General features: G+C 39.4%; 1 protein-coding gene across 2 annotated transcripts in view; it reads left to right on the top strand.

Annotated features, from left to right (window-relative positions):
• KCNH8 (potassium voltage-gated channel subfamily H member 8) overlaps positions 1-25883 on the top strand; it is a 418936-nt gene that overhangs the window by 346314 nt on the left and 46739 nt on the right. The window lies entirely within an intron of this gene.

Genomic DNA, 25883 nt, shown 5'->3' with positions numbered 1-25883 from the left:
TCTTGATTCCAAGTCTAGCAATCTATGCACTGTACTATCTAGCTGCTTCCAGATACAGATGCAGATAGTATTATATTATCATGGTTTTCTAATTCCTGACTAGGCAGAAAATGAGTCAAAGGAAAAAAGAAAGAAGAGAATATGATGTTGGCATTGAAGACATCACAAACACTTAGAAAATTATATGGCTCATGCATGTTTCAGTTTCTACGAGCATCTTGGCTGTCAAAATGTGTGCTCCCTTACTTCTTAAGCTGATCACAAACATGATTTCATTAGATGTGTCAGAGAGACAGATGATTTAATAAAAATGGTTGTTGAGAGGAATACCAGAGCAAACATAACATTGTTTAGCAACCACAAGGTAGATGTACTGTCAAGTGCAGAAAGAGTGATATGGCCCAGATTAAGTAAAAGTAACTGTGCTTCAGTGACTTTAGGGGGCTATTTATCTTCCCGACACCCAGGACATCTGTTTTATTAGTTATGATTCTAGCTGTTTTGTTAGTTATTAGGGTTCCATTGCAATAGCAACATCAGGACACTCATGGGGTTTTTCCCAGTGGACTTTCATTTTTTGGCCTTGTGCTTTGCACCTCAAATGTATTTTCTGGAAGAAGATGGCACTACCTAAATTCTTCCTTATACGTGAAGAGTTAGGCCAATGGTAATAACAACAGGTCCTCTCCATTCTGAGATTCATGGTTTAAAATATCGTATTATACTCTGTGCCAATCCCAGAATTCTCTCCATATGTTGGGTTAATGACTTGTTGTTCTGCTCATTTCTTTGGTAAATTATTTAGGCTTCAACTTTCACCGCCACAGATCCCTTTGTCACTTCTTTTATCAAAAGATATTGATGGTTGTTTCTAAATAATTTCAATGGGTCATCAAATCAGCAGATGACTCAATGCTAGGAGGGGAAACTAACATTTGAATGATAGAGTAAGGATCCAAAAAAATTTTCAATAGGCTAAATTGATGAGCCCAACAGTAAGATGAAATTTAATAGAGAAAAAATATAAATTCCTACATGTAAATCAATATGAGATACATGGTGAGACAACAGATTTATGTGAAAAAACGGGGATTTTAATTGGCTACACTCTCAAACAAGATAACAATATGCTATGGCAGCCAAAAAAAGCTAATGCAGTCATAGCTTCTTTTAAAGGAAACATAATGTTCAAATAGAGGGATATCCTAATCCCTCTATAACTTGAACAGACTACATATGGAGTGTCATGATTCAATTCTGAGAGGCACATTTTAGGAAGGACAGTGCCAAGATGGGGAACAGAATGGTTGAGGGGATCAGAGATCATATTAATGAGGATGAGTTGCTGAAAAGGAAGTTGATATTGATCATTACTTTTATTCTTAGGTAGTATTTTGGTTATGCTTTAAGGTTTGCAAAGCACTTTATAGGTGTTATTTCAATTGATCTTCATAACTCTGTGAGTTATATGCTATAATTATTCCCATTTTAAAGACGAGGAAACTGAAAACAAAGAGTGACTTACCCAAAGATGACACAGTAGCTAAGTATCTTTGACAGGATTCAAACTCTGGTTCTCCTCATCTGTATAATGGAGATGATAATAGAGCTGTGAGGAACCTGAAAGGTCATCTACTCCAACTCCCTTATTTTGCAGATGAGGAAAATGAGTCCCACAGTAAAGTCATCCATCCATGGTCAAACAGCTAGAAAGAAGCAAGCTGCGATTTGAGTCCAGATTTCTGATTCCAGTTCAATCTTCACTCTATTAATGCAATCTAAATATTATGTGATGGATTTTCCATATCATAAAAGATTTCTTTATCATGTTCTATATCTGTGGATGGAATTTAACCCACACTATATATGAAGGGAATAGTGAGATTTCTTTAAAATGGAATCATCGGTGTTTTACCATCTATCTTATTGTGGTTTACTACCAATTCTTTTTGTTTTACTTTGATTGTAGAGGCCAAAAAGTTAGCAAAACTTTTGGATTAAACTTTGGGAATGCCAGCCCATACATTAAATGATGCAATAAAGACTTTGCTCAAGGACAAGTTCACTTGGACATCACATATATGTAATAAGAGAATTATATCTTCCAGAGCAGTGATAAATTATACATCTTTACCCTGGCAGTATCAAGACTGCAGTTAATCTAATTCTCATAGGAAAATTCATTATAACGTACAAAATATTTGTGTAGGTCAGTTAGAAAGTCAGCTGCCACTGTTTTGGCCTTGTGCTAATTGTGCATTTTCTGCAGTATGTAAGTTTCTAATATTTACCTATATTTAGTCTTTCTGGGTGGCCTTAATCATGGAATAGATTAATTTATGTATTTCTGTCTGGGAAGATTAGAACAAATTTTCTTTACCAACTTCTTCCATTAAACTTGATCAAATTGATTTTAGTGCCAACTCATTTGTTTTTCAGTTGGTTGACAAAATTGAATTTGCCTGAAAATTAAATTTTAGAATTATGATGAATTATTAAAATGACTGCACAATACCCAAAAATCTATTCATAACGTAACAAGTGAAAAATCTTGGCATGTTTTCACCTCGGTGCAACAAGAAGTTCACAGGGTACAGTAGAACCAGTACTAGGGTCAGAGGACCTATGCCCAAATACTGCCACTGATGCTCCACATACATGACCTTGAGAAGGTCATTTAATTTCTCTCAGCCTCAGTTTTCCACATCTGCAAAATGAGGACAATCATAACACCTCCCTCCCAAGGATGTTGTAAGGATAAAATTCCTGGTCATTTTTACTACTACTTTGCCTACAAGCATACATCCTTCTCCTGATCCCCTCTTTTCCAGGTCTGGAGCAATAATCAAACTGATGCTCTCATTGTTACTGAAATTATTCTCATAGTTCCACTCAAAATCCTTGCAACTTTCAGGGGGCAGCTAGGTGGCACAGTGGATAAAAGCACCGACCCCAGATTCGGGAGGACTTGAGTTCAAATACAGCCTCTTACACTTGAAACTTACTAGCTATGTGACCCTAGGAAAGTTACTTAACCTCTCATTGCCCCACAAAAAAAAAATCCTTGTAACTTTCTAAACCTTCCTGGTCACCACTCCTCTATATGTGCCTGTCTCTTCCTACTAAAATGTAAGCTACTTAAGGTCAGGAACTTTGTTTTGCTTGAATATTTGTCCCTTTATCACTTACAACAGTGTCTGGAACATAACAAGTGCTTTATAAGTGCTTTTTTTATCCATTCATTCACTTTGACTACTCAAAGGAAGTCTTCCCTGTTCTTGGCTAGACTCGCCATCATTGCCATCATCATAAATGGCATTTATCTAGCACGTTAGGGTTTCCTAAGTACTTTACATATGTTATCTCTCCTTTAAGCTAGGTGAGACTTCCAGAGAGCTGACTTCCATGTAGGCGAGGTGTTACTGTGCTTGTGTTGCTAGCCCCCATTTCTGGCATATTTAGTTTTGTATTTGTAGAAATACTCATAACATTTGTTATTTTGCCAGTATGCCTCTCATTTTTTTACCAGCTAAAATGTTTAGCATCCATAGGACATACTGGAAAAAAGGCATGAAGACATCCCAGTGAAATATTTAGGGCTACATATGCTCATTCTTCCTTTCTCCTCTTGCAGAAGGTCAAGAAGCATTTATGAAACGCTATGTATTGGATACTTTGCCAAGCTTTGTAGATACAAAGGCAAAAAAAAATAGTCCCTTAGGGAGTTCACATTCTAATAGAGGAAATAATATGTTGATATTATGACATAGATATTATGACCTGGCATGTGTATATGTTCACCCTGGGTAATATATGTGTGTACTTGTATGTCCTCATGACTCAACAAGAATCCCAGTAGAGCTTAGAAACATCATCTCTAGTTGTTTTTACAGATTTTGTTAACTTTCTAATCTCAGTATTTACTCCCTTCCATGTTGTTGTTTGTCCTTCATTCTCAAAGAGTACTATGACATCAGAAGGTCATATCATGACTTGCACAGTGAATTGGATTTAAGTGAGGCAAGGCTGTGCAAAATCACCAGCCTCACTCTCTCCTCAGAGACATCTGGGTCCAGTGGCAACATACACTAATAGGACAACTGGAGATGGCCCTCGATGTCTGAGGCAATCAGGGTTAAGTGACTTGCCCATGGTCATATGGCTGGTGTCAAGTGTCTGAGGCTGGATTTGAACTCACATCCTCCTGACTCCAAGGCCAGTAATCTATCCACTGCATAACCTAGGTTCCTCCCCTCCATGTACTCTCTATGACCCAATGATACCAGATTTCTTGCACTCACTCATAAATGACACTCTGTCACCTGACTCCATGCTTTTTTACCAGTTTTCCCACCCCCACCCCCATACCTCGAATGGTCTCTCCTCACCTCCACCTCTTGGTTTCTCTGGCCTCCTTTGGTAATAAGCTCAAATCCCATCTTCTACTAGAGATTTTCCCCATTCATCCACCCACCTCCCTCCCACTATTAGTGCTTTCCTCAATAAAATAATCACCCCTTTACACAGTATTTATCTTGGGCTATGTGGGGCATTCAGGGAAGGCTGGCACCTCTGGTGTTAGGGCTGACTGAGCCCTTTTCAGGGCTGCTCACCTTTGGTGTCCACATCTCACCCAACTTTCCCTGTGACTCCAAGAAACTCTTAGATGCAGCAGCCACACTCCAGTAAAAATGACTCAGAAAAAAAAATGTCTCAGCAGACAGAATAAACAAGAATGAAGGTAGCCTATGTGCCTCAAAACCATCAGTGAGGATTTCTACCCCAAGCATGGGAAGACTTCCCCCAGCAGAATGGGGAGATGAGAGCAATTTGTTCCAACAGCACAAAGGCAAATGAAGCAGGCACTGGAGCATTTAGAGCTTGATGGATCATAGAAGACACCAAGTTCACCCACTGCATCTTGGGCCATTAACAGTTGTCCTGGCTTTTGCTTTGCCACTGGACTTGGATGACGCTGGGAGAGAGAGTGAAACTGATAACTTTGCACAACTTTGCTTCAACATGCAACTCAAGACATCATCCTGTGATGTCATTGGTCCTCTTTGAAAATAAAGGACGAACAACAACAACACTGTATATATCTTGCATAGACACAATTGCTTGCATTTTGTTTCCACCATTAGAATGTGAGTTCTTTGAGGGAGGAGGTTGAGAGTTTTTGCTTTTGTATCTCCATTGTACTTGGCACACGGCAAATGCTTAATAAATACTTGTTGATTGACCAACACCCCATCTTTGGTGATGATGATGATAATAATAATAATAATAAATAACAATAATAGCAATACCACTCTCATTATTAAAAATAACACTTTAATGTTTGTAAAGTGCTTTGTAAATATTATCTCAATTGATCCTCACAACAACCCCTGGAGATAGGTGCCATTATTATCTCTGTCTTACAGATGAGAAAACTGAGGGAGACAGAAGTTAGTTGATTCACCCAAAGCCACACTGTAAATTTCTGAGGCCAGATGTAAATTCAGGTCTTCCTGACTCCAAGTGCAACCACCTAACCAACTGCACGACCTAGCTGCTACCATGTTGGATGTTATTTAAGTGAAGAGATTCTAGCATGTCCTAAGACAGCCCTTCTCCTATGGTCTAAAGCAAGGTATGGACCATACTAGATGAACATTCCGATGGCTTCTCACTTTTTATATAGATACAAAGTGACATCACTCATACCGTCCTACCCTTTCCCAGTGCCACTGTACTGACTTGAGTCTTCTTTAATAGAGATAAAACCTCCTAGCCTGAACTTCAAAGACATTTATTTTTTTGGTTCATCCTACCTTTCCATATTTTTCTACTATTCATAGAGTCATAGCTCTGGAGCTTAAAAAGATCTGAGAGGTCAATAAATTTTAAATACATTTGGTTTTGTTTGGGGGGTTTTTTGGAGGGGGGCAATGAGGGTTAAGTGACTTGCCCAGGGTCACACAGCTGGTAAGTGTGAAGTGTCTGATGTTGGATTTGAACTCAGGTCCCCCTGAATCCAGGGCCGATACTTTATCCACTGAGCCACCTAGCTGCCCCTTAAATACATTTTAAGGCACTCAGGCCCAGAGAAATTAAGTGATTGTTCCAAGTTCACACAGGTATTATATATCAAAGCAAGGGATTTGAACCCAGGGCCTCTGACTTCAAATCTACTTATTTTTCTATTGCACCACACTATTTTGTCCTCCTATATATTTCGTCCTCCATATTTTCCCATTTCTTTACCCTTGCTACTGATTTTCCTATGCAAATAAGGCACTCTCCCCACCCATTGAATTCTTACCCATCCATTCAAATCCAACTCAACAGTAACTGTCTTGTCTCCATGGAAACTTCCCTATTTCTATTACAGCCATCATCCCCACTTATAATGACTTTGTTCTACCCCCAAACCTCACGTAACATTTTATTTGCATCTCTCCAAAGTCGTTATATAATACTGTGTACCATATTTATTTATGCTTGTGACATCCCTTCCTTGAGTATAAACTCCATGAGGACAGGGAGCCTGGTTTTTCCCCTAAATTTTGTTTCTCTCCCATGTGTTCTATACACAATAGACATTTAGTATTCACAGAGTGATTCCAAAAGTCTTAGTGGAGTTTTAGGCTTTAATTTTTAATTGCTTTAATTTAATTTAAGCCTTAATTGCTTAAAACTGCACTAAGACTTTGGGGACATGCTGTACTTAATTACACTGATTATTATTGTTTTAGGAAGCCATGTCTCCAAACTGAATACCAATATTTAAATTTTAGTTTGTTTCTGAAAATAAATAAAGATAATGGTGTTCAAAAAGTGTAGGGTGGGGAATAAAGGGGGAAAAAAGCTAGCCTTTTAAGATTCAACCAAGGGGCAGCTAGGTGGTGCAGTGGATAGAGCACCAGCCCTGGAGTCAGGAGAACCTGAGTTCAAGTTCGGCCTCAGACACTTGCCAACTTACTAGCTGTGTGACCCTGGGCAAGTCACTTAATCCCCAATTGCCTCACCAAAAAAAAAAAAAAATTGATTTACAAAGATTCAACCAAGCACTGATTAAGCACCCAGGTGCAAAGAATAGAGCAATGCCTCATAAATCTGTGCAGACCATTCAATCTCATGATCTGCATTTGAATTTTTTCCTTTGAAAGAAATATTGGCATAATTCTTTGATATTTTGCATCACGAGACTAATTTTCCTTGGAGTTTTAGCCTCATATACGATAAAATTGTTCTTGGATTAAGTTACATCTCAAAAATTAAAAAAAAAAAAGGATTGCTATCTATGCCTAAGGAGAGATGACAAGCTCATTGTACCACTACAAACATTTTCATGAATTCCCTAAGGGTACGATTATATTTTTACTAATAAATTTTCTAGCTTTGAAGGAGCAGAATACCTTTAAAATATGTCATTATGGCTTTTTTTTTTTAGTGAGGCAATTGTGGTTAAGTGACTTGCCCAGGGTCACACAGCTAGTAAGTGTTAAGTGTCTGAGGTGGGATTTGAACTCAGGTACTCCTGACTCCAGGGCCGGTGCTCTATCCACTGCACCACCTAGCTGCCCCTTTTTTTTATGGCCTTTTTTTGAGACATAAAAAGCTCTATCTGCTGATGGCATATTTAATGGGTGTAGCCTTTGTGGTTGTTGTTCAGTCATTCAGTTGTGTCCAACTCTACATCACGCCATGAGGTTTTCTTGGCAAAGATCCTGGAGTGGTTCGCCATTTTCTTCTCCAGTGTGCCCCCATTTTACAAATGAAGAACTGAGTCAAATAGGAGTTCAGTGACTTACCCAGGGTCACACAGCTAGTAAGTATCTGAGGCCATATTTGAATTCAGATCCTCCTGACTCCAAGTCTAGTGTTCTATCCATTGTCCTGACTAGCTGCACTTTATAACCTTAGCATTCTCTTAATATTTAATCCTATAAGGATCTGAGATTTCTTCTATGTGAGGACTCCCTTCATTGAGGCAGATCATGACCCCCTATATTTTAGAATTGGAGTGACTGAAAAAGTCATCACTCTGCCTCTGATCTAGTGATGCACTTCTCAGAACTTGTTGAGGATAATTTTTAAAAAACAGATATAAAGTCCATCACCAAGTCCTTTCTTTTGTTCTTTTTTTTTCTTGCGGGGCAATGAGGGTTAAGTGACTTGCCCAGGGCCACCTAGCTGCCCACCAAGTCTTTTCTTAGAAGATGTTTCCAGCCTGGTGATACCCACCACTCTTAGGGCCCCACTATCGTACTCTTTAAAAATCAAAGCCACCGGGGCAGCTAGGTGGCACAGTGGATAAAGCACCAGCCCTGGATTCAGGAGTACCTGAGTTCAAATCCAGTTACTAGCTGTGTGACCCTGAGCAAGTCACTTAACCCGCATTGCCCCGCAAAGAAAAAAAAAAATCAAAGCCACCACCACATCATGATGAGGCATTGGAAGGGGACTTCAGTGGAGAACTGTCCTCAAAGGAGAGTTCTGACTTTCCCTGGAGAAGAGTCTTCTTCATACCAGCTCCTGTAGAACCAATTCATAATCTATGTATGATTTCCTCTTTCTGATGCAGAATCTCAACAGAATACAGAGTAATAGGAATCGAGGGATCAGGAAGCCATGGTATCTTACCCTTACTGATATACAAGAGAAGTATCATAAAAGATATTATCTTTGACAAATATGGCTGGAAACAGAAATGGGCTGGTCATACAGCAATGGAGACAGGACAATCCAAGTGCTGAGATCCCCTCAAAATTCAAAAAAAGAGAGTAAGGTCTCCAGCTTATTGGGTAGGTCCTGTAGTAAAGGGTCCTAAAACAATGTGAACTGTCATCTCACAATGTGAAAAGGCAAGAGTAGACTGTGATCTGATCTATCAGAGGAAGTACCTGTCTGGTTGCATCATCCATCCATCCAAGTATAGATGTATTCTCTTTCAAAGTCAATTCTTGGATTTTACCCTCTTTGGAAAAGATCATAAGTTCATAGAGTTCGAAGGAACCTAAGAATCAGCTGCTCCAAGCTTATTATATTGTAAATAAGAAACTGAGCCCAGTGAGACTGTGATTTGGCCAGTATCACACAAGAACAAAACATAAGAAACATAATTAGAATCCAGGTCCCTGACTCCAGAATCAATGTTCTCACTATACCATGCCACAAATAGTGTTCCTGATCTGTTTTGTGAGGATATTTTCTGTCATTAATTATACTTCTGAGTTTGTCTCAAAGCATTTGAGGAAAAGGGCTTTATTGTGTTTTAGGGTGTTTTTTTTTTCTTTTTGAAATAAATTAATCTCACTTTTCATTGCTCACTGCTCTCCAGACAAAACCCCTTGCCACCATGCATAACAAACACAGCCTATATCAATCTCTCCTGGCTTATCACCTCCTCTCAGTGATAGACAATACAGGCCCAACAACAAGGATGCACTCTGGCCACAGGTGCAAGGAATCACCAGGAAATTCAGCTTCTTCTGCCTTAAGCAGTCAGAGGGGTGGGAGGGAATGTGAGACTCCAAAGGATCAATGAATGCCAAGATTTCCTCTAATTTTCTGGGGTTTTCCCCTAGATCTTGTAAGGTCTTATCTGTGGAAAAGAAATGAAAAGATGATCTTAGAACTCTAAATTTCGATTTTTTTTTCTTGACTTGGAAGAAATGTACCTGAATACAGCTGATGGACTTCTGTTTGTTTGTTGCTTGCATTCAAAGTAATTTGCATACAATTTAGTTCTACATATGAATTTACATAAAAATAAATATTTTCTTTATTAAAAATGTCATTAGAAACATCAAATACCACCAAGCTTGCTTACTGCAGAAATTACTTTAAATGTAATGTATAATTATTTACCTGCACACATAGTATTTCTTCCCAATAGACTATAAACACCCTGAGAGCAAAGACTTATTTTTGTCTCCATTATCTCCTGTGCTTACAAATCTCCTTGAACATGATAAGTGCTTAATAAATGCATTCTAATTGATTGATTAGTAACTATGTATATTTTACTTAATTTTGGCACATACAAAATCAAAACAATTTTTAGTCACTCCCTCACTTTCCCCATCAGCGACATTCACTTCTGCCTTTCAATTTAGTATTCAGTCCTTGTCCCTGCTTATTCTCTTTTTCTCCTGCTTTGCTTAATTTCATAAAGGCCTTTCTAGATTTTTTTTCTCATGCTTGTCACCCTTTAATGGCATTAGAGTACTCCATCATGTCAATGTGCCACAATTGATTTAACCATCCCTCTGTTGTTTGACATTCAGTTTTCACCCCGTATTTTGACAATTACATATAATGCTGCTATGTAAATCAAAAAAGCAGATAGTTTAAAAAAAAAACTCTCTCAGGATACCTCCCCCAAAAAGGAAAATCTGAATGGGTGAATTGGTTTGAAATTCATTCCCAGTCCTCCTATATTCAGGTGAAAATAAAATTAGCCTCTTACAAAGTGATTTCTTGAAATCGTATCACAAATTAGTCATTGAAAACCCTCCTCTGACATCTCACATATTCCTGTTTCCAATAGGAGCCTGCATGGAGGTGTTCACATTAGCACACATGATTATCTTGGCACCTAGCAAAGATCGTTGCTTCCCAAGACCCGTGTATTGCAGGATTCAGATATCACTTCTTGCCTTCAGCTTTCACTTGCATCCAGAACTGGCAGAAATTTTTGTTTGTCACTCACGCATTTTTAAATACTCTTCCTCTGGCACCATAAAAAAGTGTTCTCTGGAAGAGCTTGTCATGAAGTGCTTTTCATATCCTACAGTTTCAGAGTCTTTTAACTGTTTGCAACCTCGATTTTTTTTAAGCAGCAGAAAATCTCCCCCCAAATGATGCTTCTCAAAAGAGTTCTAAGGAGAATTTTGAGAGCCACGGGGGCAGAGCCGGCTTTTTGCAAAGGAAACTTTATGTGATCATCTCTCGGTATGATCAGAATTTAATATTAACCCTCTGACTTGAATATTCTTTTGAATACTTATGCCTTTTACAATTCTAGCTTTTTTGATTAAAGTTTGCCTCAAAGTACCATTATGCTTTCTAAAATTAAATTACATTGGAAATTGCTGACATGGTTTATCATTTTTATAGCATGTGACTGCTTCCTTATGTCCCCCATACACACCATCATCTACCCAGGTTCTTCTTGGACAACTGAATATTCCCTTCCCACCTCCCATCATCCTCTGGGACTCTGATCATGCATCCTTCCTGTCATTTTTATTCCTCCTTCCTATCCCCAGCCATGGATAGGTTAAAAACTTGATCAAGCTTGAAATGGGCGGGGGGGGGGGGGGGGGGGGGGGGGGGGGGGGGGGGACGTGCAAGATTTTATATTCATTCTCTCCCTAACAGCAAACGGAAACACAATTTATTTTGTGGAGATGCCTCATAAGGAATAAGAAGAGTGGCTGATTTGAAGGGCTCATGAAGGTGTGAGAGAGGAGGAAGCAGGCACTGCAGGATTAAAACTGACTTCAGACAGACTCCCAGAATTGTTGCTTAGGTGCATATCGCGGATTGTCCATAACAAAATATAGAACGCTCTGCCCTTGTATACCCCGTATTTTCTGCTAATGAGAAAATCAGATTAATCCTTCTAATTGAATGCCTAAAAGTGGATACAGTTAGTTTGCTTCCAAAAGAAAATTCTCAGAAGGCGGTATTGAGACTGTTTACATTAGCATGAGACGTTTTGAACCCAGTAGAGAGTACCCAACTGTGTTAAGCTGGCTAGCAGAGGGTCGTGTTTGGACTCCACTGGATACTCTCCCAGGCAGCCATATGCCAATCACCTGGCAGGCTGCAAGCCCTGTAAATGAAGCAGCAGCAGTTCGGTGGCATCTGGGTCTTTTCCGTTTGTGTTTCCAGGCTAAACAGCCGGCAGGCAGATTTTTTTCCCCTGAGGGTGGGGTTTTGGAGGGAGCAGACTGGTACATTAGTAGAAAGAAAGGTGACCTGCTATTAAATAAACAAAATCCAAAAAAGGTCTTTCCTTTCATCCATCCCTGGTTGCTTGCATCCTGGAGGGCATAGCAGATGTTCCACATAAAAGGGAAAGCTTCAGATCTGCAAATATATGTGTGTAGGTGCGGGAATATACAGACAGTCCCCAATTGATGAATGTCTGAGTAATAAACAGCCTTTAGAGAATAATGAGAGCGGGTGCTTACCATAGAAAGCACCCTTCGGTGCTTTAAGGTTTGCAAAGCATTTTCTTACGAGAACCCTGAGAGGGAGGTAATTATTCCCATTTTAGAGAACCGAAACTCCAGTGGAATGACTTTCCCATGGTCACACAGCTAGTAAGTATCACAAAGAGGATTTTCCTAATGCCACGTTACACCTAGAAAAATGAATCTGGTCAGATACTCTTTTCTCCAACACGGCTATCAGAATTCCCTACCTTTTCTCTCAGGACGCGCTGGTATATTTAGCTAAGGGTCTGCAATCACCTCCGTGTCAGAACTATGATCACTCAGGACTCTCCTCCCCTTCCCCTCCTTGCAGTTCATGGAAAATAACCAAAGAATCTTGAACCCCACCCCACCCCCAGGGCCTGAGCTGCTTCTTTGGAAGTGTATTTTTGCCCCCAACGTGACTGCTGAAATTAGAGTTTGGATTCATTTTTCAAAAATCATTATTATAAGTAGGGATTAGGTTCTATGGTAATATGTACACTATAATTCAGCATCATTAGGGGTTAAATGGGTGGCCATGGTTGTTTTCGTTTGGGGTCAACTGTGCTGAGAACCTAAGTGCTGTTTAGAAATTCTGCTTACTGATTCTATGGGAAAATTACATTCCAACATTCTAATCACTATAGGAGTGTGGCTTTGGGAAAATGCCTTTTCAAATCGTGATTCTGATCACTACTGGCCATGTGACTGTGCAAGTTAGATCACTGCTATCAGTCTTGGCTTCCTCATCAATTAATAATAATTAATAACAACAATAGCATTTATTAATCAATTTATGGATTGCACAATTTTTAGTGATAGCTAGTGTTTATATAGCACCTACTGTGTGTCAAACACTGTGCTAAGTATTTTACAATTATAGGGTGTTTTGATTTTCACAACCCTGGGAGGTAGGGGCTATCATTTTACAGATTAAGAAGTTGAGACAAACAGAGGCCAAATGACTTGCCCAGGGTCACACTGTTAGTGTTTGAGGCCAGACTCAAACTCAGATCTCTCTGACTCTAGGGCTAGCACTCTATTGTACCACCCAGCTGCCTCAGTCTTCTTCTTCTTCTTCTTCTTCTTCTTCTTCTTCTTCTTCTTCTTCTTCTTCTTCTTCTTCTTCTTCTTCTTCTTCTTCTTCACCACCACCACCACCACCACCTCCTCCACCATAATCATCACCAAAAAACATTTCTAAAATAGCTACTGGGCAGGTCATTCTGGGATTTCAGTCATTCATAGTGTTTTCCCCCTACTTATAGAAAATTTCTCCTCAAGGGCAGGGGCTGCTTTACTCTTTGTTTTGTTTCCTATCTCCAGTGCTGAGTACATAGTAGTAAGTGCTCACAGAATTGAATTGAGTTGTATTAGGTTCTAGGCACTATTGTTTACTAGTATATCAATGACCCAGAGGCCATCCAAAAATGACAATCAGGATGTTTGGACTTGAATCCAAAGGAAAAGTAGTAGAAAGAACTGGAAGGGGCTTATCCTATGGAAGAAAAGACTCAGGGGAGTCGTGATAGATGTTCTAATAATGGTCAAGTGGAAGGATTAGAATGGTTCCATTTGGTCCTAAAGGGCAGAAACAGGATCAATGGCTGGAAACACCTGGACGAGTATAAACTTGATGTTTGTTAGGAAAAATACCTCTACTGACAATTAGAACTGTCCAAAAGAAATGTGTTTTATTGGGAGCCAAGACGTTCTCTCTATTAGGAGGTCTTCCAGCAGAAGGTGAATGTTGTTGTCTATTTTGAAATGGTACTTCTTTGCCAGTATGACTACTGAGGTCCCTTCAAGGTCTGAAATGCTGTGATTCAGTGAATTTAGAGAATCAGTGGATTAGGTTGGGGTAGTGGTCACTAATTGAGGTTAAGTGAGTGTCCGTGACTTAATGGCTAACCTTGTTGGAACATATGGGGTAGACCTTTGAGTTACTGATCCGTGACTAAACAATGACATTTAAGGTGGAGGCTGCTAACCCTTTGGGAAAATGGAGAAAGGAAATGTTCTCTTCACCCCTCTACATCCTTGAAAGTTTCTTGGACAGAAATTGGGGTAGGCATGGGATAGAGGTCTGACAGCTAAGTTTCTGTATACAGGAGGAAGGAAGAAGGCAAGAAAAAGGTTACAGTCCACATGTGTGCCTAAAAGGAGAACAGGAAAAAAAGCAGGAAACACTGATCAAAAGCTATACATACATTACTTCCCACTAGAAATGCTCTCAGCTTTTGTAAAGGTGGCAGTTAATCGCTCCCAATGACCAACCATAGAATGCTTTGAATAATCGGGGTCCTATCTTCACATGCCAAACTCCAATCAAACTAAAACCTAATTTATAAAATTAAAATGATTTGGTGTTAGCTCTTTTTTCTATATCTGCACACATTTGATTCCTTCCTTCTCTCTGTAGGCTTTTCAAATTAGAAAATGTGACATTTGTGCTTATTTGCATGGTTTAGGGTGGCAACATGTTTCATTCTGGGTTTGTTGCCTCCTACATCTACTGTCAATATAAAAACAACCTTGCCCTGGTGTCTGTTTCTGGATTGGAACCTACCTCCTCCCTGCCCTAAACCCAGTGCACGATACACTACTCTGTGATATAGAACTATGGTGACTCTTCCCCACCACACTTCTACTCAGGCCCTTTGGCATTCACAGCTTCAGAGGATTTGCTTTGGCATGAATGAGGGGATGTGGGCCAGGGCCACATTCTGGACATAGGCTGATGATTAAGCAAGCTGGTTTGCACACAGATGGTTTAATTTATTAAACATGTTCATAACCTATTGCTGAATCATTTGGTTTGATTTTTGTGGCCCTTGAAATCTTAAAGAGAAGCCCTTGATGCAAGAATGCCTAGATTGGGGAGGGGGGAATCCCAGAACTCAATGCAGGGATGATCTTTTCCCTAAAGTCAAACAAATTAAACACCATCTGCATTTGTGTGGCTTCCTAAATAGAACAGAACTTGGGTATCAGAGGGTAAGGCAAAGAGGATAATTACCTCCTTTTACTCCTTGTCACCCTTCCCTTTCTCTGTCCCTCCATAACTTTCTTATAGCCTACTAGAGTTTTATGCTTCCAATCATTGAGCTTTTGATCAATTACAATGGAACCCATGTACCCTTTGTTTCACTGTGAGGGGATCACAGGGGCTGGTTGACAGGACAATATGGTTGCCTATCATCTATCATCTGTCATCTCTCACCTATCCTTGCATTCTTCCTTCCCCCCCCAAAAAAAAAAGGTAGCTCAGTCAGAGGACTGGGTTCAGATCCCAGCTCTACCACTGTTACACTGGATAACAATGGTCCGATCACTCAGCCTCTCAAAGAATGCTTCTCCATCTGGAAAATAAAGATCATTTTAGGGTCTTTTCCAGCTTTAAATGTAAGAGTTTGGGAGGTGAGGAGGATCAGGGTGGACCTGTGATTTCAAAAGTGAGGGGGGCTTCCAGCAAGAAAATTCCCTGCACTGATAGAGATGGGTGCCTCTGTAGTTTGTGGGCCTAGTTGCAAGAGCACTAAGTTCTCTAAGTGTTTAAGTGTCTTGCCTGTGGTCACACAGCTATTACATTTGTCAGAGGGAAGATACAACCCCAAGTCTTAGATAGCATGGTGGATTTACAGATGGAAGGAACTTTCAAGGTCAGGTCATGTAGTCTTTTCCCGACTTTATCCACTATATTACATTGACTCTAATGATCAGGCAATAAGCATTTATTATGCCCCGCTATGTACTAGGCACTATGATCTTACATGTCCTATGATCCTTTATAGCAAATATGCCCAAACGTATCATGACAATTTCTTGGAAATGTTACTTTGTCTTATTCCAACAGGGAATCAGATTTAGCACCAGGAAAGGACATAGGATCCTAAATATGAGCCAGAAAAGATCCCATATACCATCTAAGCCAATCCCTTTATCCCTTTTTTAATAGATAAGGAAATAGAGGACTAGAGAAAGGTAAGTGACTTGTACAAAGTCACAGAGTAATCATCAGAATTTGATGAAGAAATTTGAACCCAGCAGAATTTGAACCCAGGTTCTCTGAACCTAGAGTGATTGCATTTTCTAATATACTATGCTGCTTCCCTCAGAGGCCTTCTACCCCAACTTGCTCACTGAAATAAGGAAATAAGCTTGGGGAAAGTAGAAAAGATTGCCCAAAGTCACATAGGGTAGTAAGTGGCAGAGTTGAGATTTGAACCAAGGTCCTTGGACTCAAAGATCAGCATTCTTGATCTTCCACCTGACTCACTTGACGTGATAGTATCCCAGAAAGGGTCCATTGGCAAAATAGATCCAAATGTTAGTGGGCAGAGATAGAAATGTGGAAACATATTTTCTGACTTCCTTCAAGCCCCCTCTAAAATCCTGCATTACACAGAAAGCCTTTCCCAATCCCCCTAAATTCTAGTGCCTTTCTTCTGTTCATTGTTTTCATTTTATCCTGTATCTTCTTTGTTTTTTACATAGTTGTTTACATGTTGTCTCCCCCATTTGGTTGTAAACTCTGTGAGGCCAGGGACTATCTTTCGCATCTTTTTGTATCCTCAGTGCTTAACATGGGACCTGGCTCATAGTAGTACTTTATAAATCCTTATTGATGGACAATAGCAACTCTACTGTTGCTGAACTCTAAATAAAAGTTACCGTGACGCACTCTGGAAGCTGACTAGAACACAGAACTCCTAAATAAAAATAAAAGACAGCCAGGCATTATTGGATTTGCTATTTCAGGAAAAGTAATCCAGCTCTTCAAACTAGAAACCCAATACTTTTCTCCCACTGTATTGCACACCATTTTGGTTGTGCTATATTGTTCATAGCTGTTTATATCTTCAAGAAATCTTAGAGTTCTAGGCAAGTTCCCCTATTCTATAAATGGGGAAACTGAGTCCCAAAGATACACATTGTCTAATGCACACACGTGGTAAGACAGAGAGCCACCATCTGAATTCATATCTTCTAACTCCTAATCCAGTGTTCTTTCTACAACCTGTTAAGGAGTGTTCCCCAGCATATACATGGCCAAGCCTAATGTTGCTAAATCATAATTAGTGCCAAACACATACAGTACTCAGTCAGTAGTTCGTGGATTTAAAGTTTTCTAAATGGTGAACATGATCAAAATTAAATGAAAATTAAAACTGAATTACAAAATCCCAGGCTGGAACATCTTGAATCGCAATTTGCCTGGGCAGTTTCCCCCCAAAGAGCACAGACTGCACAGACAATGCCATCTGGTAGAGGCCGTCTGCTAACCCAGCGGAGCAGGCTGTACCCGCCAGGAACATCTCCCATAGAACCCCAGAATGCCCAGAAGGTGACAGCCATCTCTTGACTTTCCCTTCCAACCTATGATTATAAGAAGTCAGGGGAAAAGCAAGAAGCAAACCATGAATGTAAAGAAAGGAAGAGACCAGGAAAGGAAAATCCATTTAAATTGTGAATTGAAAAGATGTTGCTTAGTGTGGCTAAACACTGAAATCATGGGATCAGTGAAGCTGTGTTTCTGTCAATGAGTTTGGACTTAAGGGATTTAGTTCTCATGTCATTGAGAAACTCCCTGATTAAGGAAAATTGAAAGGGGAACATCTGTGAGACACTAAGCTTATACGTGATTTGTAATTCCTCATTAAGAGCTCTTTTTTTTTCTCCCAATAAGAGTAAGATCCCAGGAAGCAGGACATATGGCCCACAATCTATATCACCGCATTTTGCCAGTACTCATGAATAGTTCCCAGATCCTCTTACTGCTAAGTATATTAATATCCTGGTTTGTTCATTTTTAATTTTTATTGGTGGTTGTTATTCCCTAATTTATGCCCCCCTCAAATTCCCATTCTTTGTCACCCCAAAGAGCTATAAATATTTTTGTGTTTCTTTTTCTTAGGATTAATCCTTCCCTTAATCTGCCATTCCTTAAATTCCCTTCCCCCCTTTTCCTTTTTTTTCCTTCTATTTCCCTGTTGAGTGAAACATTTCTGTACCCAGCTGTGTGTATGTGGATTCTTCCTTCTTTTGATCAGTTCCAATGAGTGATGTTCAAGTGTCAGCTGCACCCTCCCCAAATCCCTCCCTTGTTTATATAGATGTCAATTTGTGCACCTTGATTATAATTTTCCCTAACTTTCCTTTCTCTCTTCCCCCTCTTTTCCTCTCTTTCTGGCTTTTTCTTAAGATCATTAAGAAATAATTGAACCACTCCCAGTCCTTATTAAATTGGATCCTTCTAGGAGTCCAGTGATGTAATAATATTATCCTTGTTTAGTCCTTTATTATTATTTATTCATGTTTATTGTTTTATGTTCCTCTTCACTCCTATATTTGAAATTCAAAGTTTCTATCCAGCTGTGGTCTTTTCAGTGGGAATTCTTGAAAATCCTCTCTATAAAGGTCCATTTTTCCCATAACATTATACTTAGTTTTGTGGGTCCATTATTCTTGACTCTAAGCCCATATCCTTGCCTTCTGGAATAATGTATTCCAAGTTCTTCAGTCCTTTATAGTGGTAGCTGCTAAATTGTATCCTGACTGTGGCTCCCTGGTATTTGAGTTCCCTTTTCTTGGCTGCTTATTGTATTTTTTTTCTTTGATTTGGAAACTGGATTTTGGCTATGATATTGCTGGGAATTTTCATTTTCCAGGGTTTTTTTCAGGAGGTGACTTGGATTCTTTCTATTTCTGCTTAGCGTTCTGGTTCTAGAAAATCTGAATAGTTTTTTAAATTTCTTGAAATAGGATGCTTAGACTTTTATTAGTCATGATCTTCAGATAATCCAATGTTTCTTTTTTTTTTTTTTTGCGGGGCAATGGGGGTTAAGTGACTTGCCCAGAGTCATACAGCTAGTAAGTGTCAAGTGTCTGAGGTCAGATTTGAACTCAGGTACTCCTGAATCCAAGGCCAGTGCTTTATCCACTGCACCACCTAGCTGTCCCTAATCCAATGTTTCTTAATATTTTCTCATCAGTTTTTTAGATCAGTTGATTTTTCTATGAAGTGCCTTATATTGTCTTCTCTTTTCAGCCTTTTCGGCTATTTTAATCATTCTTGTTGCTTCATGAAATCATTGCTTTCTATTTGTTCCATTCAAATTTTCTGGGATTTTCTGACTTGGGAGGTTTTGAAACTGTTGTAACAAGGTGTTGATTCTTGTTCTAATTCTTTCTTTAGAGTTCTCATTTCTTTTCTAATTTTCTTTTCCTTAAGCTCTTGGTATCCATTTATAAAAGCACTTTTAAATCTTTTGTTTTAAACTTTTTCTTCATCTCTTCCAGGAATTCCAGTTGAATTTGTGCCCAAGCTAAGCTGTTCTATGACATTTTGCTTGTAAATGATTTGGTGTCATTATCTTCCTCTGGGTTTATGTCTTGGGCACCTCTCCTACCATAATGGCTCTTTATGGTAGGGTTGTTTTTTTTCTATTGGTCATTCTTCCAACCTACTTCCTGTCTTCAGACATGAAGTTAGTAGGGCTGGGTTCTGTAGCACTTCTGGACAGAAAATCATGGCCCTCTCTCTGGGCTGTTGCTGTTGCTGTTCCTGTTTTCTTGGAGTATTTAGTGTTGTGTTGTTCCAGGATCTCAGGGACCAGCTGGAGAGCCTGCAAGCTTTCAGTACTCCCTAGGGTGTCTGATCTAGGGCAGTCTTGTTGCTGCCTCCTTGTTCTGAGCTCTGCAAGTTTCTGAGATGCATTTGGATCTATGCAAGAGAAGACTACTGCTTCTGGATTGAGCCCCTATATGGCAGCTTGAAAGTTCTGTTAGTACAAAGTGATAGAATTTCAGGCTCCCAGCTTCTACAGCTGCAGCTCCTGTTTGCTTGCTTATGAACCAAACTTCTTCCTTTCTCAATATGCCACACAGGGTCTCCCTACCTGGGAACAACATCCTCTGTGACCCAGAACTAGATAGTGGACAACAAAGTTGTCAATTGGCGTCTGTCCCCATTATGGAGCCCCAAGGTGGATCTGGTGGAGGCCCAGATATACCATGTCTGAGACCTCCTCTTGCCTGGTGCACAGCCTCTCCCTGGGTACTGGGTGATCTGTGGGTGAGCTCCTGGCCTACCCCACGTCCCACTGTCTGCAGACCTCCCTGTATGTCTCCCCATGCCTCATTAGACTAGAAAAATTACTCATTTCGACATTTTCTGAATTTCCCCAACAGGAATCAATCTGCGTCACTTTCTAGATTTCTTTAGAAGAGAGTGGTAGAAGAGAGCCCAGCCTCACTGCTCCTAGCATTCTGCCATCTTGATTCTGGTCCACTCTCCCATATTTAATTTAGATGTATTTTTCTAGTTAGAGAAATCCAGAGGGATTTTTCTTTTTAATTTACAAAGTAGTTCATGTAACTTTTGGCGAGTTCTTCTAGGACATAAAAGCAAATCTACTTAAATCCCTCTTCATAGAATCCTGGTCAGTCCTACTAAGAAAAGACTCACCATTCCAATTCAGTGAATGCTACTTGTGACTAGTCCATCACCAAGAAATAATTTTGTATGTGATGAGAATTCCTCAAATTAACCTACATGGTTTTGATTCAAATATAGGGTTGTGGAATACGAGCTGGAAGTGACCCTAGAAGTGAAGGCAACTAGCTGAACTTGTAGTAAGAAATAACTGAGCAGAATTCTGTCTCAGATAATGATCCTGGATAAGTCACTTCATCTCCCTGTGCCTCAGTTTCCTCATCTGTAAAATGGGAAGAATTAAAGTACTTACCTCCCAGAGTTGTGAGGGTCAAATGAGTTAACATCTATAAAACATTTTGCAAATCTTAGAGGCTCTAGAAATGCTAGCTGATGATATAACCATATTGTTAGACTCTTCTGCTACTCCCTCACTTTATAGATGAGAAAAATGAGACCCAGTTATGTGAAGTAACTTACATTGGTAGTGAGGGCCAAGGCTGGGAGTAGAAGTCAGGTCCCTAGCTCTAAAACTTCGACCCTACAATGGTCCGGAGGCACAGTTCCTTGCCCAAGCCCAAAGCTGTGTGAATACTGAGCTGGGACTTCTAATCTAATCAAATACTATACCTCACACCATGCTTTGTGCACACACATGCACACACACGCATGTACGCGCACACATGTACACATACATCATGCATGTACACACATGCATACACACTTTAGCAGCAGCAACATAGTCTTTTTCTGTTTTAAAAAAAAAGTATTGTGGCCTACAGACTGTATTTTTATTTACAGGTTGTTTTTCTGATTCCCTAACGTCAAAACGAGGTCATTTGATACTACGTAGGAGACCCATTATTAAATAAATGTTTAGTTAGTACTGTTTTGATTTTTGAGTTTCCCAGTACCCTTTCTCCTTCCGAGAAAGCAATTCCTGATAACAATGACTTTAAAAAGAGGGGGGGAAAGCAATTTGGCAAAACTAAACAATCAATCCAAAAAAATCTGCTGCTATATGCGTGTTCACATCCATAGTTCCCCACCTCTGCAAAAAAAGCAGGGGAGGTGCTTTAAAAGACACATCTTAAAAAATATGCTGTAGTAATTATTAAAACAATAGTTATTTTAAAATAATTATTGCTAATTGTTGTTGGTAATTATGATTGGTAATAATTTTAATAGTTTATAGTAGTTAATGAAATATTTAATAATCATTGCTTAATAATTAATGTATTTCTATGTTACACTGCGTTGTATAATATATGTTAGAATGGACATATAATATATTATAGTATATTGATAGTATTTCCACATATGTTATAATGAACATAGCACAGTGAATAGCGTACCAGGCCTGAAGTCGGAAACACTCATCCTCCTGAGTTCTAATCTGACCTTGAACACTAACTAGTTATGTGACCCTGGACAAGTCACTTAATCCTGTTCGCCTCAGTTTCTTCATCTATAAAGTGAGCTGGAGAAGGAAATGGTATACCACTCTAGTACCTTTGCCAAGAAAACCCCAAATTTGATCATGAAGAGTTCAGCATGACTGAAAATGACAACAACAAAAAGTGGTTATTACTGAAACATTCTTTATATTATTTTATGATTAATACATATTATATATTATGACATGATATATATCATTGTGTTCTAGAACATGCCATAATGAGTACTATATTACTTGTTAATACATCTCTTGATATATTCTTTAATAATTCTTATTGAAATAATTCTTTATAAAGGGTGAATTACTGAATGAGGAAGGTGTCATTCATTGAGAGGCTCTCATCAGCTGGCTCAGCACTGCTATCACTTCTCAGCATAACAGAGAATTATAGAGAAGGTTAACAAAGTGGTTGCCTTGCAGAGCACACGCACCACTTTTACACAACAGCATCATCGAAATTCGCATTCATACGGTCTTTTAAAATGTCCTCATGATGACCCATTGAACTATTATGCTATCATGATTCTGTAAGGGGCTAAAATTCTAGCTAGTTTGTCTAAAATATCTAATGAGTGGTCGCCAATGAATTATAAGTTTTAGCAATAGTTTAGACTTTTAAGCATTTATTAAGGAGAATAAGGATTTGGTAAAGGGAGAGAGAAAGGCCTAGATTCATCTATCTATCTTGGGGAGCTACAGTTCTCCTCCTCCACTCTCCACACAAGTCCTGGTGAAAGCGAGAGCGAGAGATCGAGAAAGCAAGAGAGCGAGAGAGAGAGAGAGAGAGAGACAGAGAGAGAGAGAGAGAGACAGAGACAGAGCTCCAGCCTCTCCTCCTCTTCCTCCCACAAGCCAGCGTCACTTCCTGACGCCAAAGAAAGCCGCATGGTCCTGCCCTCAGAGGCCTTCTCCTCATGGCGGAGTTTTGCTACGGTAAGTCTCCAGCAGGTGGCGTCATTCCAATCATTACAATTCCCATGTTACAGGTGAGGAAACTGGGGTCCAAGCAGTAAAGTGACTTCTCGCCCAGCAGCACAGAGTTTCATAGAATCATTTTACATATGCGAAAATGAAGACCAAGGATGGTTAAGAGATTTGCCAAAGGCACACCCAGAGTGAGGAACAAGAACACAATTGAACTGAAGGCTGCTAAATCCACTGCTTTCCTACTGCACCATGCAGTCCCTCGGCTCTCAGAGAGGCAAAAAAAAAATGCTTTTCAAGGTCATCCAGAATTTGAACCCACATCCCCTGGCTCCAGAACCAGGGCTCTTCCCACTATACGATGGGTAATAAATGTCTCAGATAGGATTCGAACCCCAATCTTCCTCACTTTAAATCCACTGTCCTACCTATTAGGCTACAAATACCTCCCATTAAAATAATTCTTGCTTCAAGGTCTGCAGAGCACTTTCCTCTTAACCACCCTCTGAGGTAGGAAAAGAAATATTGTGGCCCCTATTTTATAGATGAGAAAACTGGGGCTCAGAGTGACTTGTCCCAAGTGACACAGCTTGGCAGAGTTGATTAAAGTCAGGACTCGACCGACCTCAGGGCTCCTGACTTCAGAACTCTCTGCTCCACCATCTCCCTTTGCTGTATCCTGAATAGGCAGTGGTTCCAGGTCTTGCTCGGGGTACATAATTGGTTAAGGATTTTCTAGCAGCAGATTAAGCACTGGGCATTAACTTTAACAGGGCATGAGGGAGTACTGTTGCTCAAGCCCCTTGCATCAAATTGAATGCCTAGCTCAATAGACCTGCTTTGGAAGCACAAATCCTCAGCATGCAACTGGAAAATCTTGTCAAATTCACCATTGTCCCTTGCTACAATTACCCAGTAGCTGATTTTACAAGCTTGAGAAAGGGCATTTTACTGGAAGCAAAACCAGGGCGCAGGGGGACAGCAAATCTCATCTCCATGTGAGAACTAGGAACAGTACAGATTCCATTAACATTATTTGCAATTATCTGTCCCAAGCCATTGATTCTGGAAATATCCCTATTAGGCTGAGTTCTTTAAAAGTTTCCATATCCATGGTAAGATATCATTTCTCTCTTCCCTCCTTTTTCTTCCTAAGTATGAGTCATTAGGCACTGATCAATAACTCTTTCACTCAGAGTGCCCTGAATTTGCCACATCTCTTGTAAATAAGGTGCTTCCTGTTGTTGTTTTTGTTGTTTAGTCATTTCAGTTGGGTCTGACTCTCTGTGACCCCATTTTTTGGCAAAGATACTGGAGTGGTTTGCCATTTCCTTCTTCATTTCATTTTACATATGAGGAAACTGAGGCAAACAGGGTTAAGGGACTTGCCCAAGGACACACAGCAATACCTTTCCTTCCAGCTATTATAGGACCTTGCAGAACTGGTAGTCCATTGGCTGAACCTTTGAGGATACAAAGACCCTTCTACACCATGAGAAATCACAGGAGAACATAAATGAATAAAAGTCACGGAATAGTTGTTATTGATTCATTATGTAGTATTGAAAATGTCTCTGTGCCTTATTCTTACACACAACCCACTGGAATAAAGCTCTGTCAGGGCAGCCACTAACAATCTTTCAACTGGTTGGCCCAGTACTTTGCTTGCTCACAATTTCATTTAATAAACATGTATTTGTCTTTTTCTCTTTTAAATTAAGTTTTTCAATTAATAAGCATTTATTTTCTCTCCCTCCCACACTCTCTTAAATGAAAAAGAAAAAGAAACCTCTGTCACATATATGTAAAGTCTATTTTTATGAGGGTTTTCTTTTCTTTTTAGATTGTTCAATTAGTTGAGAACAGTGTGAAGGAGAAATAATAAATGCATGGTAAAATAAATAAATGAATACATGTGTATATATACATATATAAATAAATACACATATGGGTCGATATGTATATATGTATAAGTACACATGTATATGTGTATGTGTGTGTGTTTGTGTGTACACACACCCAAGCACAATAAATATACTCATTGATCACATCAAAAAATTATGGGTCTCATTATGCATATTTTTATCTATCACCTTTCTGTTAGAAGTTGGACAACTTGCTTCATAACCAGAACCCTGGAATAATGGTTGGTCATTGGGTTGATCAGAATTCCTAAGACCTTCAAAGTTGTCTCTTTTTAGATTGTTGTTATAGTAACAGAACAACAACAGCTCTTATGTCTGTAGGACATTAAGGTTTATAAAGCACTTTACAAAGTCATTCTGCTCATTTCACTATTCACCAGTTAACCAGGCCCCTTCATCAATGAGTAGTTATTAAGGTCCTATTCTGGTGCATCGGTTCTATGCTATGTGGCTGAAAATAAGGAGACAGACACAAAACCTCCACCTGGCCTCCAGGAGTTTCCATTCCACTTCATAAATGGTTGGCAAATGTCTCTTCTATCAGGCCAGGATAGCTCCCTCTTACTGAGAGGCCCATCAAACATTTCCTTGTAGCAAAAGGACTCTAATTTGGTTTTATTTTTCACATTTTTAATTATTCAGCTGTTTTATTTGTCACTGTTTGGGGAATTATTACAAAACGTATGTGTACAATGCTTCTGATTAAGGCACATTCTGACACCAAAGCAGATGTAGAATGGGTTGACTGCTCCGATAAAATTAAACATTGATGAAGCATATTTGCACAGCAATAATGAGGCTTACATTGGTATAAATAATAACAGAACGATTTCCCTAATCAACTCGAAAAACAGGGAGAGGTTGACATAATTACAGAATCTCAGTCTGTCTCACTAGGCAGACTTTTTCTTTCCTCCAGGAGTCTTTCTTTTTCTTTTTTT

Source organism: Dromiciops gliroides, chromosome 5 (genome assembly GCF_019393635.1).
Source record: "Dromiciops gliroides isolate mDroGli1 chromosome 5, mDroGli1.pri, whole genome shotgun sequence".
NCBI classification, from domain to species: Eukaryota; Metazoa; Chordata; class Mammalia; order Microbiotheria; family Microbiotheriidae; genus Dromiciops; species Dromiciops gliroides.
Note: the sequence above shows the minus strand (reverse complement) of the source record. Positions and strands in the feature narration are given on the sequence as shown.